This window comes from Balaenoptera acutorostrata, chromosome 18, assembly GCF_949987535.1.
Source record: "Balaenoptera acutorostrata chromosome 18, mBalAcu1.1, whole genome shotgun sequence".
In the NCBI taxonomy this organism is placed as follows: domain Eukaryota; kingdom Metazoa; phylum Chordata; class Mammalia; order Artiodactyla; family Balaenopteridae; genus Balaenoptera; species Balaenoptera acutorostrata.
Window position 1 is genome coordinate 76,807,863 of NC_080081.1, and position 21,594 is coordinate 76,829,456.

The 21,594-nt window shown below is 42.4% G+C and overlaps 1 protein-coding gene across 4 annotated transcripts in view; it reads right to left on the reverse strand.

Moving 5' to 3' along the window:
- WASF3 (WASP family member 3) overlaps positions 1 to 21,594 on the reverse strand; it is a 94,153-nt gene that overhangs the window by 62,501 nt on the left and 10,058 nt on the right. The gene's annotated exons all lie outside the window — the stretch shown is intronic.

Below are 21,594 nucleotides of genomic sequence, written 5' to 3' on the forward strand. Positions count from 1 at the left end.
ATTCTCCCAGTTTTAAGTAATTTGTTCATTTAAAAAGTATGTACCACAGACCTAAATACTAGCGTCATAAAACAATAGTTTCTGCCCCTTAACTTGATGAACAATAACTACCTAGTAAAATAGGAAGACAAAATGATCAATTCGTGATATAATATGGCTGTGCAGAGAGCCACAGCTGGCCCATACCTCTGGGCTAACAGTCCCCGGCCAGAGAATCGAATAACCCAGATCAAGATCTGGGCCACATCAACCCCTCATGATCCCTTCAAACACTTAGTACCTTTCTACAATACACGGACAACGCAACCATGAATCAGGCAGAAGGGACACTACATACAGAAAGACAGCACACCGAGGTCCGAAAGTGCAAAGTGGCAAGAGAGATCCATGCACAGCGTCGTGGGAGGAAAGGACCAGTGCCAGCTTCAATAAACAAGATTTAAAATGTGCGTGCGGAGCAAAGCGACACCAAGAGACTGATTCCTGGCCTCTGAAATGCACAGAGGATGCGAGAGGTTAATATAAAGACAAGTGCTACCTCACCACCTAAATATGAAGACATCACGAGGGGGTCAGAAAGTTCCCAGGTCCAGAGCTTGCTCATAAAATAAAGAGCGTGTACTGCCTGCCTGGGCCTGGGCAGCTACAGGAAATGCACAGGCCAGAGCTGGAAGGGCCCAGAGATCCACCCGCCATTCAGTGCGGGCTCCCCTCCGCCCCATCCCTGGATGCTTCTCGTGAACCCTGTTCAGGGAGAGGAGTGTGCAACCTCTCGTTAAGACCCCTAGCTCTGTATTCAGTTAAAGCCTGCATCTTTAACACTTCAAACCAATGCTCTCTGTTCTGCCCTCTGAAACCAGAGAATCTACCAAAGCCTTCAAATCTGCAAGCTTCCAAGGGTCTGAAGGCAGCTGAGGCGTCCCAGTCCCGCTGGCCTTTCCCAGGTGCCCCAGTCTGCCCTTCACAGACGCAGGGACGGCAGAGGAGCCGAAGGAAGCAGCACACCCTCCGTTAATGCGGCCAGTCTGCCTGTTCCATCGGCTTTACCGCGGGGTCCCTGACACAACCGCCCTGCCCCACAGGACGGCCACGGCCAATTCCCGGGCAGGGTCTGCAGGCTTCCCTCCCATTACTCCTCCCCACACTGCCCTCATGCACACACCCTCCACATCTGCATCTCCCCACACGTGCACCTCTCCACACCTGCATCTCCCCACACGTGCATCTCCCCTCCCCACACGTGCATCTCTCCACACCTGCATCTCCCCACATGTGCATCTCTCCACACCTGCATCTCCCCACACGTGCATCTCCCCTCCCCTCACCTGCATCTCCCCTCCCCACACCTGCATCTCCCCACACGTGCATCTCCCCTCCCCACATGTGCATCTCTCCACAACTGCATCTTCCCACACCTGCATCTCCCCACACGTGCATCTCTCCACACCTGCATCTCCCCACACCTGCATCTCCCCACACCTGCATCTCCCCTCCCCACACCTGCATCTCTCCACACGTGCATCTCCCCTCACCTGCATCTCCCCTCCCCACACATGCATCTCCCCACACCTGCATCTCCCCACACCTGCCCTCCTGCCCTCCACCTTCTGACCAGCGAGGGGTCACTTCCACCGCAAAGCTCTGCTCAGCTGCCGGCAGAGTCCCCCCCCTCCTCTGTGCCCACCAAGTCAGCCGGGCGACACAGGATGCCATGGTGCGGTGGGCTCTCAAGCCACGATTCAGCTCAAACTGGCCTCCCACTTACACCCTCTAAGGCAGGTTATTTAAGCTTAAATTCCCCGAAATACAAAAATGAGAGCGAGAATCAAAGGAGTGATCCCTGGGACAAGCCTGGCCTCCCACGTGATAACAAGCCCCTGAGAACATCCATCACAGACCCGGCGCCGGTCCTGCCTGTTGCCCGGGCACTGTGACAGCCCCCAGCGTGGGAAGAGGGCCACCCACGTCCTTATACTCCAGGGCTTCACACAGAAAGGAGCTCGGAAGCCTCCTGAACAGTGTTGAGTCCAGAACAAAACAAACAGTGAATCAATAAAAGAGCACACAAAAGCCTAAAACCAAGATGACTGAAGAAGCCCAGATTTAGTTCTGGTCTTACCCGTCTGCCTGGTTATTCATTACTGCAACACAAAGTACCGAGCTGCTGAGAGATCAAAGAACTCAGAGGCTGAAAAAGTTCGGAAATTCATGGTAAACAATCAGTTTTCAAAGCAAAAGTGCATTTTCTAGTTATATGTTGCTTCACTATCAAAGACCTTTCTCATTTTCTTTTTTTTAATTCCTGGCTCAATGTTCGGCACACAAGCAACACTCAAAAAACATCTGTCAAATAAGTAAACTTTCTCAAATGACTTGGTTAAAAAAATCATCATGCATCTTCGTGACCTACTTCAACCAGTAGTGTCCTGTGACCTGGAGCCGGCCCTGTGGTCACCATTTCAAGGGCTGGGCTCCGCCCAGGGGAACAGCAGGAGAATTGGGGTCAACAGAACACCACTTTCAGTGCAACCAAACAGTTAATGAGCTTTTGCGGAATGGGCATAAAAAGATAAAATAATAATAACTTGCACAGGATAAAATAAGGCTTCCAGCTTGAAGAAAGATTGCTGACTGGGAGCAATTTTTCAGAAAGCTGTTTAGCAACATTATGGAACAATCCACAACCACTAAACACAAATGTGGAGCGGGACCAACTGGCAGCAGCACGCCGTTTGCTTTCGCAATATTCACAGGCAGCTGGAGAACGGAAAAAACAAAGGAGCAGCAGGACAGATGCAGGAGACAGAGGGACAGAACTGACCATCGGGAAGGGATGGAGGACAGGAAAAGAGGGGGAGGCCTAGGGGTCCCTGAACACTTGTTCCAGAGTCCTGCAGATGACACAGTTACAACAAGCTTATCCGTTAAGACATCCCAGAGTTTTTTAAACTCCCCTTCTTAAAAACGGGACACTGTGTCCTTGGCCGAGGTCCTGGCACTCTTCCTGTTGCTTGTGACCCCACAGGGATGACAAACCAACGATTCCAGAGGGGACGGGGGGGGGGGGGTGGCTGAGGATAATAGTCTAAACCCTGAAACAGATCCAACTCAAGTAAAAAGATTTTCTTGCCTAAACGATGTTATATTTTTCTCTGCTTTAATTACTGAATCCTGTAACTGGAATTCATCACTGATTCAAAGAGATGCTAAAAATAGTCTGTTCTAGAATGAGGAATGAGAAGCATCGTGTAATTTTGCTACTAAATGGACTCCTGTTTTTTTCACAGCTCAGTAACTTACTCTTCAAATATATTTCCTCTTTTTATTAACCAAAAACGTAAAGCACTTCAGATGCACCTTAAACATTAATTTTCAACACTAATTATGTATTTATAAGTTTATAAGTAAAATCTCAGACATACACTAACCTTACTTAAAAAGTCTCTTTGACTCTTTTCCTCAACATCTAATCATGACCTTCATTAAACACCTTTAATTGCAAGAACACAGTCTCATTTACATATGATGAATGAACAGAGCTGTGATCCAACAGGCTCCCACTGCAAATGGCAAATTATTAATAACACCTTACATTTGAATCCATGGTGCCGTTTACAAAGGGCTTTCACGTAAATCATCTCGTTTAATCTCTACAACAACCCTGTCACAAACAAGCAAGGCAGAAATTACTTTAACCAGCTTACAATTGAGGAAGCAGGTTCCCAGAGTGAAACAGCTTGTAAAGGTGGGAGAAGCCCTCACCTACATCCTCCTCACTCTAAGTCCCACCTTGTATTCCAAACTCAGACCCTTCTAAGACTCACATAATTCCCATCCTCCAACTCCAACAGAACTCAGCATGAGCAGAACCCAGGTGACACCCAACACCTCTCCTTTCCACTGAGGTTTGCCTTCAAGGCACAGGCTCTGTCTTCTCAACTCAACTAGAAGCCATGGAGGGTAAAAATGGAATCTTACATTTCGTACTGTCTAGAATGATACCACACACATCACAGGGATACACTGAATTACTGTCATGATGCCACCAATCAAAGAGTCATCAAGGAGACCAAGGTCTAACTTCAGCACCCCAACTATGGCATGTCTCTTGGCTTTGGCCCACCTTCCTAGCTGCAACTAGGTTAGAAAATCCTGGAAGTCTGTCCCAGGCCATCGTAAATAAATATAAAAGAGGTTTCCTTAGCAATGACTAACGTTGCTTTACATCTTCGACTGGTTGGAGTCTTTGCTGCTTCCCCACATCCATAAACGGTCCCTGGATTCTGACTGTGTGTTGGTTCCTGAGCACCCGGGAACGGGACCCACTGGGGGTCTCCACGGGGTCGATTCCCTTGATGTGTCCCGCCCTGACTCCCATATTCACCTGGCTTCTGTTCCCGCCAGGACCCACAGCTTGAACGTCCAGCCCCCACTTGGTCCTCTTGACCCTGACTTCCCAGCCCACCCTCACATCAACCACAGTCGGCCCCTACAGGGACCTGCGGAGCTTCTACAACGGACCAAGAGAGGGGTCCGGCCTTCTTTTTTATCATCAGCTTATACCTGGAGTTCTGCATGTCCACAACTCCTTCAAGAGAAGGACAGACGTAACACAGGTACCAGAGCAGTCACTCTGACTCCCCCCCAGTGACACAATATCCTTCCCTCCTCAACCTCAGACTAAACAGTATAACAACCTCCTAAAATACCATACAGTCAGCAATCAACATGCTGTCAGGTACCAAATAGATCATAACCAAATCAGAATTACTGTTTAGTTTCATTAAATATGCTGAATCTTAAATTTGGACCAAAAAATTATTACATAAATATACAAAAATACTTAGGAAATCTGCACATTATCAGATGGAAATAGCAGATGTAAATGCTGCATAGCAGACGGCTGGGTTTTTTTTCGATCACCATGACAATTTTTACATATTCCAGAATCAAAATCTATTTCAAAGCTTTCTGTGTAATATTAAACCTGACATAAAGATTACACAAGCAATTCAACAAGTAACATCAGTTATTTTTCTCCCTGAGGAAAGTATAGCAGCAGCCGCTGTAACAAATGGGTCCATGAACTTCCCCCCGCAGGGGACCTGTGCGTTCAAACAAGACTGACACACGCAGCTGTCACATTCAAGTCTCCCGAGCCCCCAGTCACACCTTGCCATAGCTGCGTCTGGAGTGTGGGAGCCAAATGGCTCAGCGCACACAGTCAGAAGGAAGAACACAGCCCACGAGAGGAGACAGAACAAGGGGGAATGATTACCTCCCAGAAAGGAAGGCAAAATTTCAGTCGCCTGGAAAGTAACTCATCACCACTGAATAAACAGGAAAAGGGAAGGACTGAGAATCACTCCCCCACCTCCAACCTTAATTTGTCTCAAAAGGGAACAGAGCAGGGGAGAGCAGGTCACGATGGAAAGATAATAATTACACGCTTGGAGGTGGAGAACTGACCTGCGGGGGACCTCCAGATCACCAGTGAACACAGAGCTGAGGCTGGAATAAGAAGTCACAAGCCTCCAGCACTGCTGTAATTGAGGGAACGGAACAGAGACACAACAGATGGCAAGGCCAAGGGGAATGAACACGAGATGGGAAAAAAATGGCATCAGAGACCAAATTCCAGGGAAAAGGGGCTCTCCTAAAATGTCAGTGGGGGCATAAATTGTGACACTTTTGTTGTCAGTGTATGTTAAGAGCCTTAAATTATTTAAATTATTTAAACTGCTAATTCTTTAGCAATATATCCTAAAGGAATAAACACAAATATGGGCAAAGATTTATACATAGAGATGTTCCCCTTAGTGTTACTTGTAATAACAAAACACAAGAGAAACTAAATATGCCAAAAAAAGAATTAATTTAAAGTAAATTATGCTAGATCTATAAAATAAATTATTATGCAATACCTACGTTGCATTTTAGAAGACTTTTAAATTATGTGATAAAAGTCTTAGGACATGAGATTACATGCGAAAGGATACAAAAATAGTGTATACAGTAATTACTCATGAAAGAATTATTTGTTGAATACCTTCTATGTACTAGTACCTAGGTACTGGGGAGAAAATGCAATAAAAGAAATGTCCTTGTTTTTGTGGAGCATGGATTCTACTGGTAAGTGTCCCAGAAAGGGTAAATAAATAAATCTGCAAGAGAACCTCAAAGAAAATGAATGCTAACAAGGCAAAGGTAACAGGTGATGTAAAAAGAATACTATCAACTATAAAAAGTACCTGAAATTGACTTAAAATAAATAAACTGCAAGACTAATAGTAAAAAAATAATGTAAACTGAAAATCAAAAGCAAATTTCAGGTGGCTTAATAAATGGTCTAGAAAAATAAAGGTGGCGTTATTATAACCGGAAAGTGTCTGGGCCCTTTATGGTTTACCCTTCAGCATCCCCAGGAGGCAGAACTTACAAGCTCTCACCTTTCTCAGCCTCAAACATAAAACTCAAGAAGTGCACGAAAGCAACCTGCCTATGGAGGCCTGCGCGCCTGCTGGGCTGCTCTGGACCAAAACCATCTCCTCCGTAATTTCACAAGAGAAGTGATCCTTCCAAACACAAGCTAAGATGGGATTTGGTAGTACCTTTCCATTTTCATGACAGATCAACTGCCCCCCCCCCAACACACACACACACTCACTCACTCACCTACGTTTGTTCATTCATTCACTGAACCAATATTATAGGGCAGGGACTCCCTCAAAATCACAATGTCCCCTATAGAAACCTAAGGACCAGTTCCCCAAATGCAAAATGTTACATTCCTTAAGCATTTGTGAAAAGACTAAACTGAAGGAAAGCACTGGGAATACTGACACAAGTTGTACAACATATTACAGAAACACTCTTTGAAAAATAATGCGTCTATACTTAAAACACACTCACACATCGAATGACATTTATCCTCCAAAACATTACCCTTCAGCAGATAACTGGTAAGAATGTCCTCATGTTAGATATGGAGAAATTGAGAAAACATTGTAAAGTAAAAATATTATATAATTCCATAAGGAAAACTACTGGGATTCACTCTGCAAAAAGCCACAAAAATATTCCCTGTATTCTGGAATATTTCCTGAAAACTAAGTAAGATTTAAATGCATACTAATTACTTATTTTTTTAAAAAGTCAAGTTTCAGAATGAGATATTATATTATGGAGATTGGTTACATAAAGCATTTTGCAGAGGTAGGTGACGTCATAAACTTCATTAAAACCATAATACAGGAAAGCTTATCCTATGGAGATCAAGCAAAGCCTGGAGCAATCTAGAATCACTCTGATGTAGGAAGCAAAAGAGAAAAACAACTTCCTCTTTCCTTCTAGGTCCATCTAAGCTACTCCCTGATAAATATTTCCTTCCATCAGCCGGTCAGCCACCCACCCTGAAGAAGGAGCTGAGCACACGGGGGTTAATGCAGAACAGAAGGGCCCACAGCTCAGTCCCTGAACCTTTTCTCTCCTCCATCACAGCCCCTCCTCTCAGATCTCATCTAGTCCAGACAACTCCCAAGTCCACATCACCAGACCAGACCACTGCCCTGAATTTCAAAGCAGTACACTCGCTCTGCTCTCACCTATGGCTCCGCCAAGCCCCCCAACCTCGTCTCCACTCTCACCTGGACTCTGCTGGCCGCCACCCGATCTCCCACCTCCACCGTTGGCTCCCAAAAGCCTGTTCTCCACTCGGAAGCCAGAGCAATTCTGTCAACAGGGAAATCGGATCCTGTCTCTCCTGGATTTGAAACTCTCTAAGGGCTGGTCACCTCACTCAGATAGTACACGGCACGTAACAGGGAGTCCATAGCTAGCTGCTAGAAGTTTGTGTGGCATTTCATTCCTACTTTTTATACAGAAGAAACTAGAGAATTGGGAGATTATCAGACTTTAGATATATTTATTTGGAACTTTTCTTTGGTGATCTCATCTAGTAATCTCATCTATATCTGCCTTGTACTTAAATCTCAGCCGGATTACCTTCCACTACCTTCCACGAGTAGATCTTTAGGGGATATTTCTGGTTTAAGATCTACACTTAAAGATGAGATCTGTAGGAAGAAAGACATTTTAAAAGAATCATCAATTTTCCACCTTATGCCTCCTTTTAGTTTTTTCCTCAAATGAAAAAGGTCAAAATTCAAAAAAAATTACTGAAGCAAAAGTAAATACCACGTTACATCTTTATACAGAGAGTGAGAGATGGCAATCTTATCAGTACAGAAACAACTAAAAACAGGTATCAGACGGTTTACCCTTTTTTTTCTGAATATGATTAAATGGGGAGGGGAGACCTTCTCAGCAGAGGATCACAGATAAGAAATGAACAGGATGGAAACCCAAGCATCCCGGCCTCCAGCCAAGAATACCCTGACAGTGTCTTGCAAGCGGAGGACCGACAAAGCATATTAATGAGAAATCCTGTTGTTACGCTACTCAGATATGGGCCTTCAGCATCAGTTTCCCCAAAGGAACTGGTTTCATTCACAGGGGGAGGGAAAGTTACGCACACAAGAACAAAGGCAGGTTTACATTTTCCATTCACTCCTGTAACCTGAGCTGATGAGGTCACACTTGCCTGCACTGGGGGTAGGCGGAGGCAGTCAAGGAACTAATGCAGAAAAGGGACACTGCTTTGCTCCAATTCAGTGTAAGAGGCACGACAACAGTGCTCGTTGATGCTAAAATCTAAAGAAACGTCTAGCCACGAGATTCTGTGTTCAAGACAATCCAAAGCACGAGGTCTAACATTCTCTCGAAGGGAGAAGGTCCACTCCAACCCAACCTCCACCAACGGGACTGTTTTTAATTTCAAGAGAAGTACACACATAAATCTGCCCAGCTCTGTGGTGCTTTGGAGAAATAACAAAAGGGAAGATTTAAATACCAGATACAGCAAAATCATTCCCAAAGTATTATCATGGTACCGAGTTTCCTCTTAGAATTCCATTAATGCTGAAGCAGCAACACCCCTCCTACACATCCATCTATTGACGACGCTGCACCAGGCTGGAATCTCTGACCTTCACGGAATCTTGTCACTTGAGACATCAGTAACTGTCTAGCCCAGCGGTCCCCAACCTTTCTGGCACCAGGGGCCGGTTTCGTGGAAGACAATTTTTCCACGGACAGGGGCTGGGGGATGGTTTCCAGACCATTCAAGCACATTACATTTATTGCGCACTTTATTTCTATTATTATTACATTGTAATTACATACAACTCACCATAATGCTGACAGGAGGCGGAGCTCAGGCGGTAATGTGAGCAATGGGGAGCGGCTGTGGATACAGATGAAGCTTCACTCGCTCACCAGACCCTCACATCCTGCTGTGCAGCCCGGTTCCTAACAGGCCACACACCACTACGGGTCCGTGGCCCGGGGGTTGGGGGCCCCTGGTGTAGACCATACAGCCCCTGATGCCCGCTGGGCTCAATGTGTGGTCTACCGATCCACCCATCACGGCGGTTCCCACCAGACACCCTGCTCCCCCATCACTTCCTTCTGTGCTTTGCTGGCACCTGCCCACTCCCTCTGCCCAAGCCAGTCTCGAGATGAACCATTCCTAGCGCTATATTTGATGCCTGATGGAACAAGTTGAAACTTTTCCCAAACGATTCCTCTAACAGAACAGAAGACTCCCTGCAGCCCAGCGACTCAGCTGAACAAAAACAGAAGAGAACAAAGTCACACGCCATCCAGCGACGAACGGAAAAGCAGGCGTGAAGAAATGCCCGACCTCGTGTGACATCCATATATGCGAACGAAAGCCGCAGTGCCGTATACTCTTTTCACTTACCATATCAGCAAGGATTAAAAACACGAAAACCCCCGTGTTGGCCAGGATGGGGTTCCTCAGGCACTCTGACACTTCATTGGCACAAGTAGAAGCTATAAATGAAGCTTTTTTTAGACTGCAAAGTGTGCCCAAGATCAAATTAGAATCTAAGGGAAAAAATATGTATTTCCCAGAAGGTACTCTGTGATTGACAGCTGACACAGAAGTCAGTCTGGGATGCTGTTTAACGCTGGCGGAAACCAGAAGGGTCAGCGTGACACCCCCCAACTCCCCACACTTCCTGGCCACACAGTGACCAGGACGGACACAACCCAAAATGGGCCGGTCGGCTTCCCTCCCAGGAACGGGCATCTGAGAACCTGATTCTGGTTGACTCTCGTCACGTGAGCTCGAACGAAGGAAACTAAACTCACGTCAAGAGCGTCATCTAAAGAAGTCCCGAGTTCCCGGCATATTCTCTTCCTGCTTAGCACACAAACGGCATCCGGATTCAGTGAGCTGACTCTCACTTTGAATTTCTCAAATTTATACTCTGGGATTATTTTCTGCTTATGTTCTTGTCTTTCCTAAACGCCCTTCTCTAATCTTTCTAATTTCATAGTGGTGGTTTCAACCAGTTTATTTGACGACCATACTGACTTCCTGTTTAAGAGCGTGATGATCTACGTTTCTTAAACAGACTGAGTCTGGTGTAGCTAGATTCAACAAATCCCAAAACTCGCCCTCCACTTCAGGATACTTATTCTGATAGGATTATAGGATTTCTGGTAAATTTTTTTAAAGTTTTTTTTAAGTCCTATAACAATTTTAAAATCAACGACTCCTGAAAGTAATTTCCCAAAGGGGGCAAAAAAAAGAATTATCGTCTCCTCATTTTTAAAACTCACTTTAATTTAATGGTAACTGCCATTCGCCAACAGATGAAGGCCAATTTTCTCTCATCATTTGTTCCATTATTTTCCGATCTGTGACAGAATTCTATAGACTACAGGTGTGACGTGCCCTTCAAAATGTAAAGTCTGACTTTAGAAAATTAACACAGCCTTGATTGTCTCCTCCCACAATCATTCTGTCCAAGGCTCTCCCCCAACCTAACAATGAACACTCAGAAAGGGAAGAAGATCCCACAATCATTCTGTCCAAGGCTCTCCCCCAACCTAACAATGAACACTCAGAAAGGGAAGAAGATCCCACAATCATTCTGTCCAAGGCTCTCCCCCAACCTAACAATGAACACTCAGAAAGGGAAGAAGATCCCACAATCATTCTGTCCAAGGCTCTCCCCCAACCTAACAATGAACACTCAGAAAGGGAAGAGGATCCCACAATCATTCTGTCCAAGGCTCTCCCCCAACCTAACAATGAACACTCAGAAAGGGAAGAGGATCCCACAATCATTCTGTCCAAGGCTCTCCCCCAACCTAACAATGAACACTCAGAAAGGGAAGAGGATCCCACAATCATTCTGTCCAAGGCTCTCCCCCAACCTAACAATGAACACTCAGAAAGGGAAGAGGATATATCCATACTTATTTCAAGCATAATAGTCAACTATGACAACACAAAGAATTCAAGCTTTCAAAGCACTTAATTCTGCTGAAGATGCAATCATGTTACATGCTTCGAAAATAACGCACTCTCCCATCCTGTTTTTAGAGAACTTTGAAAATCTAGACAATATGCTTCCTTTCAAAACACCAACTGCTTCCAGAGAAAAAGAAAGAAACAGACAAATGATCTTGCCAAGAACCATTTCTGCAGTTTCTCTTGGTAGAGTAGCCCTTTCAGTGGCTACAAAGATTTAAATTCAATCCTTGATTGGACTGATGATATACCACCTTTCATTTACTTAGAATTGAATTTTAGAACAAAAAAGAGCTTAGAGTACTCTAATTCAGTTGTTTCCAACTTTTGAAAGGATGAGGACCCCTCTGCAATGCTAAAAAATGTTAAGGATTCTTACAATAGTTGTGCCCAGTGATTGAGAAAGTAAAGAAAACCACCATGAGTACACAGTAATTTTTTAAAAGCCACCTGCAAACACCCGTAAAATAGTAAAACATGAATCTAATTTTTTTTTTATTACAGAGCCAGTTAACATCAGAACTAGGTCTAAAACCAAGTCTCCAGGCTTATGACACAGATGGGGTTCTAAGATTCCAGAGCGTCATTCATCACAGAGGAAGGCTTTCTCTACGTATCCCCAACAATCCTCTTAGGAACTAGACAAGGCGATCTTAAAGTTCTTATGGGAAAACAAGCAAAGATACAGAATTCTGAAAAAGAAGACTAAAGAGTAGAGAGCATCCGTATCGGATACTGAGGCACTGTAAAGCTACAGCGATTAATTAGCGTGGTGCTGAAATGCAGAAATGACTCATAATACCTAGGAACTCAGTATAAAATGGATGTGGCATTTCATATCACTGGAGTAAAGATTATTCATTAAATGCTACTGTAACAATCCATCGTGGGGGGTGGGGGGAATCAAACAGAGTCCTTACTTACTCCTCATGCCAAAAGTTCCAAATGGAACCAACAAAGGACCAGAAGAAACACAGAAGATTTTTTTTAATAATCTTGCAGTGGAGAAGGTCTTGTGAAACATGATTGAACAACAGAAGCCAAATGTTAAACTACTTGAAAAAATCAAATATTACTTCATTACTGAAAATCCTACAAACAAAGCCAAAATCACTCACCGAATGAAGCCCCTTCGGAGCGTTACAATTCTAACCATCAGACAAACCCAGATTCTCTGCCATCCAAGCACAGCACTCCTTCTGTTTGCCATACAATCCCAGATTACTCAGAAGATAGTTTTAAAACAATAAAAAAATAAATCTCACAGAATCCATGGAAACGACCTCAAACCCTTCTTTCTTGCCTAGCCCTGTGGGGTGAGATTTCTACAGCACCACGCTCAGCTGTGACCTCTACTCACACTAGAAACCATCGGCAACACAGTAAGTCTTTCATTAGGCATTGGGGGGGTCACAGTTTAACTTTAGCAAAACATACACAGGGCAAAGCAACAGGCATTTTTTCAGAATAAGTCTGCTCTGGGATGTATGGTCTGACAGTCGGCATGCAGACTCAGCAGTGAGTGCTCACCTATAGTTTACAATGTCAACAGACACGATTGGGTGCCTGCTGCATGTAAGCCAAACTCTAAGATGAAGAACAACCAGTCTTCTGCCTTCCAGAAGCTTACCATCTAACTTATTAGTGAAACAAACCGTGAGGAACGGATGCCCTTATCAACAGCAGCAACATGTTTCAATCTTCGTATTTCCCCACGTGACTGAATAAAGCAAAATTACAGTTATCTAATGTATTACTTACAAGCAAATCCCTTCTAACCATGGGATTTAAAAAAAATTAGTTTATGGGTATACCTAAGTATACCTAAGTGACTCGGCCCCAAACCAGAAGGCACCCCGTAACAGCCTATCAGCTGAGTGGGTACTCTATCTGCAGGGTAATGTAAACAGCTGCTATTTAAACTCAATCATTCTTCAGTATCATATTGGTCCAGAAACCAGGCAATTTTTACTCCTTGTGGACTTTTCCCCTTTATCCCTATCTGGCATTCCGCCAAGTTCTCATCCATTCATTCTTTCTCTTTGACATGCAAATATTACCTGTTACAATTATGTATTCGCTCACTTCTGTCAATTTTTTCAAAGATTTTCTTCCTCTTTTGCTTCCCACACTATCACTTGGGAGGACGTTATGTATTTCATGATGAAAGCTCTGATTCAGAAGGAACCTGCCCACCCCCGCCCCGCCTCTCCCCAGAGGCTGTATGCTACTTCTCCTCCATAACCTTGGCCAAACAGCGCCAGCCGTCAGAACTATCCAAGGAGGAACTGTTTTCACTTCGTTCCATTTACAAAGACTTTGAAACAGTTCTGACTCTCTGTAGGATCATCTACAGGGCAATTCTGACTTTGCAAGAGATTCCAAAACCTCTTGTCCTATAGGTACCTTCAACACACAGATACTAGCAAGTGAAATCCCTGAATTTATCTCACATGTTTCTTTGCCGCCCATGAATGCTTCCCAGATAACATAAAACTGAGAAATATTTTATAAGTTCCTTATTTTAATTTGAGGAATGACTGAACTCAAGACAAATCATCCTTTTACCTGGTAATTATGAAGAAATGAATGAAATTATAAGTCAATTCCAATAAGCTGTCCTTCATAGTTTCTGTAATAAATAATTCTTTGGCTAACAACCAGACTCAATATTCAGCAGTGAATAGATCAAATACCGATTAGGTTAACAGAGGCCATACAGGCTCAATTCTAGATCCTATGAATACTGTTTCATAAAAATTATGTTCACTGCCTAGTACTGGAAATTAAAGTCACACTTTTACTCTAAAAATAAGCGCTCTAAAGAAGCACTCTTAGCAAGTATTTCCCGTGAATTATAATAAGACACCCTCATTTGCCACAGTCAAGGATTTTCATAGTAAGATCTTTAAAATCCTGAGATGTTGCATTTGTATTCCAGCAGAAACCATCAGCCCTCAAGAAAAAGCAATAGAAAGGCTCCCCATTCTGTTAATTTACTGGCCCCCTGTGACTAAGCCGTGATGAAGTGCCTTTGTTATAATGCTTGCTCGATCTCCATAATCCTGCAAAACCAAGGGTGTCTTTTTTTTCTTATTTTTTCCTGGAAGGGAGGGGGATGGTAGGAGAGCACCAGAGGTGCCACTTAAAAGTTAGAGATTTAAGTAAACATTAGGCAAAAATGCAGTATCTTCCAGGAGGTCAGAGATTCACTGCCCTGAGCCCAAAATGAACTTCACTGAACTGAGTTCTCAGGATCCTTTTGAGCAGATCACTTCCTGGTGAGCGGTGGCTTCTGCCCTCCAAACCTTTTCGGGCTACTGAGGTAGCAAACACACTGCTGAGGCCTGTCACCATCTGCCCCTAGTATCCGAGGGGAATGAAGCGGTCCTGACAGCCTCCCGACCACAAAGGCAAACCTCAGGAAAGCAAGAGTGGCTTCACAAGACTGTCACAGCTTTAAGAAGGAAGAAGGGACATTCTACAGATTACAGAAGGATAATTTAAAGGCAGCTCCCAAGCCTCAGTACAGTGTGTTTAGGGCCACTTTTCTGAAAAACTGCCCAAAGAAGCAACAAAACCAGGAAATTCATAATTAAAAAAATAAATGCTTTTTAATAGAATAAGGAATTTTTAATGAAAACATCACCTAACATAAAAGAACTGTGCTTGGGTTTGAGGATCCCTGGGCCCTGCTTCCCCCTCACCTGTGCCGACTCTGACTATGACCTTCTCTGCATCTTCTGTGCGACCGTTTTGGGCACAGACAGAATAACAACAGGTGTACAGGAGAAAGGGCCCCCCGCTGAATCAAGTCCTCAGCCAGCGTTACCCATTCACCCGTTGCTTGAGGCCCAGGAGAACTTTTCTGTGTCTCATCCATTAAGGAAAATCATCCTACTTTTTCCCATCCTTGCTTGTCTCTGTTGCCCCTGGAACTTGCCCTCACACGAACCGGGACCATCTGAATAAAAAGCTCCCGTAGAGGACTGTTGTAGACATCAAATTTGATCATATAATGAAGACATCTAACACGTAAATCATCAGACGTGCACTCTTATGAGAGCTGATACACATTGCCCACGAACTCTGTCCAAGCCACGGCACCTTAGCTGTTACCCTCTTTTCACTAAGACCCCAGGCTGCAAATTATCACTTTGCATTCATTTCTTTCTGCCCCATTTTTAAACGTCCATAGAGGTGCCCATCGACATCTTTCTTAGTGACTCATTATGCCCTCAAGGTGTTGACCCTCTTAGGAGATCTGTTAACAGCTAGGAAGGACATCCAGGTTGTTCTGCCCTCTCTTCCAAGGTGTGGTCCCAAGACGCACACACAGGTCTGAAGGTTTCTTAGGAATTTTCTTGCTCTTGCTATTGTTCTTTATTCTGCCGATTCCTGGGCGATTTTTTACTCTCAGTACAGAAGTCAACCCTTCATTCAGTATTCACGTGGCTTCCTTTACTCCTTACATCAACTCTGCGGGGCAGGCATTGTTCTTAGACAAGGAAATCAAGGCTCACGGAAGTTAAGAAACGGCCCCCAAACCACACAGCTAATAAACAGCAAAGCCAAGATGTGACCCCCAATCAGTCCAGCTCCAAACACCTGCTCTTGACTGGGTTGCCAGTCTGTCTCTCGTCGGGTCTGAGAGGCACTCAATCATCCTGCCCTGAGCAAATCCCACTGTGCTCCAGAAACAAGACAGCATTTATTGGAAGTAGGTGAAAAAAAGAAAAGAAAAAAATAAGAATAGAAGCATTAAATGGGCTAGAAATGAGACACATACAGAAGGCATCCCTTAGATCCTGTACATCTGCTTCAGGTGAACCACAAATGTGGTTCAAGAACCTGTAAAGGGGAATCTAAGGTTTTACAGAATAGTGTCTGCAAGCCACACATCCACCAACTACTAAAAGAAAGTGCCTTTACTCCTGATTCTAAGACCTGGAAGCAATTCCAGCAAACATAGAGTCCACACTTACTGACATCCTATCCCAAAGCAGGGGCTGAATAATCACCAAGGCATATTCCTCTTTCTTCAATGTTCCAAATGGTCCCTCTGTTCTGATTCCAGAGCCTAGCTGGCATAGTGTCATAGCAAACGACTGTCAAGGAAAGAATCTCTAGTAAATGGTCATTAAAAATAAAAAGCCAAGAAGCTCTGATTGTCTTCCATTGATAATATAACTTGGGACCCCTTGACCACAGAGCAGTAGTTTTGTAACTTTTTTTTTTTTTTTAACAAAATTTTCATCAGAATGCCAAGCAGCCAGAAGGGAGTAACTCTGGTTGGAACTAGAGTGAAAGCTTCCAACTGATTTCTTCATCATAACTTCTCTGAAACTTGGCAAGTCACTCAGGACTGTCCCCTGTCCTCCCCGACACTTACAGCTAACCCATCTCCTACTGCTTCCTTCAAAGTTTATCGCTTGTTTTCCTTCCAAAAGGAGCAATTAGCAGCAAAAGTAAAACTCGGGGTAGTAAGTCTATTAAATACATACATTCTTAAACATACATACAGGATATCTCAGCAAATTAAGAAAACTGAAGCAATACGCAACAACTTACATATGGCAGCAAGGAAATACTAGTGACTAAAAAAGTTATAAAACTATGCTAGATTTAACAGTGAGAGTATTAAAACATAATATTAGGATACGGCATTTACCGTTTATACATCTGGGGGAGAGGGAAGGAAAACATCAAAAAGCTCTGGTCAACTCAAACCTCTCTGGGTTTCTATTTACTCAACTTTCCTAAAATGTGATTTAACTAACTACTGTTCATATCCCTAACACTTGAGAAATTCTGGGAACTTAAATTTAAATGAAATTTGCCGAATCTTATGATTTATTTTAGTATTTTCATGAGAAGACCAGGATGAATCAAATTTCACTCAATTTAGGAAAAGAAATCACATTCCATTCATCCAGATAAGGAAGGATTCCTCATTTCACCAATGACCAATGCCTGCAAAACAAACATCTTTAAAAAAAAAAAAGAAAGAAATTCCAAAATTACCAGAAATAATTTGAGGCTGACACTAGAATTAAAGGGGGAAAAAAAAGTCAACAAGCACCAAAATGTATTATATGAAATCCAACACTTCAGAAATAATATTTGAATGCTAACTGGACATACAAACGCATATGCATCTAATGCTTGGCCGCTTTTATACAAAGCCCATTGAAAGTGGGATTCTATTCACTGAGGTTCTTTGAGATGTTCCTGAGAGAAATAGAAACTGCACAAATTTTTAAGCTACTTTATGCTACAGCACTTCTGAAGGAAAAACAACATGAAAGCCAACTTTTGAACGTATTCATATTAATAAAAACCTATCCTAATACCCTTCTAAATGGAAAAACTTAAGAGGTTATTTTTAAATGCAAATTTACATATTGGAAAGCCAAAAATACACAGTAAGAAATGACTGGAAATACAGGCATCTCTAATTTTCAACATCTAAGGTTTCGGAAATGCAGTCAATCTAGAAATCACGTGTTTTCCGGCATGATTCAGTTTCATTTTTTCTGGGCTCATTCATTCGTTTCTGATGACCGTGCACAATCAGTGGGCATGCTAACCGTTAGGAATGCTGTCTCCTGGTGGAAAAGGGTCATCACAAGGGTGTATATCGTGTCTAAAGATCACCGCAAGGTGGGGACAAAGAGGGAGCAAGATACAGAGAATCATGTTTTTCTTGTCTTTCATTCTTTTTCCCACAAAAGTTCAAAGAGACAAAAAAATAATGGTAAAATAGGCACGGTGATAATGAACATGAGATTTTGTTATATCCGCAAAACAACCCAAAATATAAATGTCTCCTCAGCAAAAAAGAACTGTTATTTTCAACCTTATTTCCTATTCTCGGCACTTCAGTTTAATGTTTGTCGGGAATCAGGCTACTCACCTATGTAATCCATGGAACATTAAAATATTTGAATTTTGTCTATCATCTCAAATTACTCAATAAAAGGAAAGCAAAAAAAAAAATTAAATAATTTGCTTATAATGACTCATCACCATCCTTCCCCTTCTCTAGCTTGGATATTTTATTTACTTTTGTATTTTAATCTCGTTTCTCTCTTCTTGTTGTTTTACAGTTTCACAGTAGAAAGACAGTTCCAGACAATTATCATTCTAAAATTCTATAGTCTAAAACACAGTCAACATAAATAGGTACATAGATGATTTCCATCATTTCCTTTAAACTCATTTCCTTTTTTCCTCTCACTTTTAACCTACCAAACCGAATTATTACTGAATAACATTTTAGCCTCAGATAAGCTCTCAAATGTTTCTTTGAAAAGATGAAAGTTAATTTTAAAATAAATGCTTTTCACCTCTCTTTTAAAAAATAAAACACAGTCACAGACCATTTTTCGACAGTTTTGAGGTTAAGTTCTACCTAGATGGTAGGAGATTAACAAAACTGACAAACCTTTAGAAAGACCACAAAAAAAAAGGAGAGAAATCACAAGCTGGTAAAATCAAGAATGAAGAATAGACACTGATCACTACCAACCATAAAAACTTCACAAGGATTACGAGGGAATACTCTGAAGAAGTTCATGCCACCAAACTAGACAATTTAGATGAAAAGGAAAATTCCTGGAAACATACAAATTAACAAAACTGACTTAAAGAGATAAGCTGAATAAATGTATAGCAAGTTAAAAGACTGAATTAGTAATTAAAAATCTTCCCACAGAGAAAATCTCAGGCCCAAATGACTTCACAGGTGAATACCTAAAAAAGAAATACCAATCTTTCACAAATTTTTCTAGAAGAGGAAACACTTCCTAACTCATTCTATGAAACCAGTTTTATGCTGACACCAACGCCAGACAAAAATAGCACAAGAAAACTACAGATCAATATCCCTCATGAATTAGATGCAAAAATACTCAACAAAATATTAACAAATCAAATCTAGAAACACAGAAAAAGAATTACATACCATGAACAAATGGGATTTATCCAAAGAATGCAAAGTTGGTTTAATCTCCAAAAATCAATTCGCCTATATGTCTTATTAATAAAAGACAGTACTACATGGGTGTCTCAATAGATACAGATTTTTCTTTCACAAAATCCAACACCCATTTGTGGTTAAAAACTCCCAACAAACTAAGAATTGAAAAAAATTTCCTCAACCTGATAAAGGGCATCTACAAAAACTACAACTAACATCATACTGAATGACTGAATGCTTTCCCCTTAAAAACAGGAATAAGGCAAGAATGCCTGTTCTATTCAGTATTGGAATGGAAGTTTCACCCGGTGCGGAAAGGCAAAAAAGAAAGAAGGGAGGGAGACCACGCAGATGGAAAAAGAAGTAAAATTATCTTGCTAGTCAATTTCATGACTAGTGCGTGTCATGATCCTATATGTAGAAAGTCCTAGGGAATCCACAATGACACTATTAGAACCAAAAGACAGGTTCTACAAGGTCACATGACACTAATCGGTACACAACAATCAACTGCAGTGACCACAAAGAGGAAGCACAAAGGGGTTCCTTTGTGGTGACAAACGGTCCACAACTCAACGGCGGTTACATGAATCTATGTATGAGATTAAGGCACATAGGACACACAAATGAGTGTGTGTACAAACTGGTGAAATCTGAGTACGGTCTACAGATTGTACCCATGTCAATTATGTGGTCTTGATAGCATACTATAGCTATGTAAGATGTTACCACTGGGGGGTCTGGGTGAAGAGTACATATGGCCTCTCTGTTCTACTTCTGCAACCTCCTGAGTCTACAACTGCCTCCAAATAAAAAGTTACTTTTTTTAAAAAATCAAGTGTTTTTCTATAAAAGATCAACAATCAAAAATGAAATTAAGATCCTCAGGTGATTCTTCTGTGCAAATTTGGGAACCACTGTCTTATACCTTTTTCAAGATGGCAAGAACAGAAGTTACATAAGCACATGCCATACCATCATTCCGAAATATGTATCAGTAAAATTCTCAAGTTTGTCTACACATTAGAAATCACCTAGAGATTATTTAGAAATTTCAAAACCTATGCAACATACCAGACCACCTAAATCGCAATTTCTGGGACTAGGACACAGGCATCAGTACTTTGTAAAAGTCCGCAGGTGAACCACTGTCGTAAGAAGCAACAATATTTTTGTTTAGAATCTTTTTTTTTTTTTTTTTTTTAAAGATTTATTTTTTTATTGATTAATTGATTGATTGATTGATTGCTATGTTGGGTCTTCGTTTCTGTGCTAGGGCTTTCTCTAGTTGTGGCAAGTGGGGACCGCTCTTCATCGCGGTGCGCGGGCCTTTCACTATCGCGGCCCCTCCCGTTGCGGGGCACAGGCTCCAGACGCGCAGGCTCAGCAATTGTGGCTCACGGGCCCAGCTGCTCTGCGGCACGTGGGATCTTCCCAGACCAGGGCTCGAACCCGTGTCCCCTGCATTATTGGCAGGCAGATTCTCAACCACTGCGCCACCAGGGAAGCCCCTAGAATCTCTTACAATCTAAAACCTCAGAGAGCTGTTGCTCACGAGTGACACTTATCAATCTTTACCTCATCAGAAATTAAGGCAGAAACGTTTTAAATATTAAATCACTGAAAAGGACAAAATAAACTTACGTGTTAACGTAAATATATCTTTAAAGAAAAATAACTATATTTCTCAAGACAAAAAATTATTGGCATGATTATAATTTTGCAAGTTTTTTAATGTCTGGCTTAAGAGAAGGCAGCTAGATGTTCGTATCTGCTCTCTGAATTCAATCTGTTGCGATACGTTGTTTTGGTTGCAGTATGTGAAGACGATTCGGTCTCATACAGATCTCTGGTTGAAAACAGGAGTGTTTAATAGTCTTTTCAGGTAATTGTGGCCCCATCACGTAGCCTCTGAAACACACACTGCATACTGTGAGAGGATGAAAGTAAGAAGGGCAGAGAATGTCTTAGTATACTTATGAAAATAAGTATGATCTCACTGACCCCTAAAAAGGTCCTGGAGACCCCCCAGGAGTCCCCGGACCATACTTAGAGACTTGCTGGCTTTAAGTATAGAAGAAAGGAAGACTAATAAGGTCTTACGCTTTACAGAGAGACAGGACTTCGCTGAAAGATGGGCAAGTAAGTGTAGAATTAAGACAGGGAGAAGGAGGGAAAAGCTGGCTCAAAAACCAAGTTGATTTTC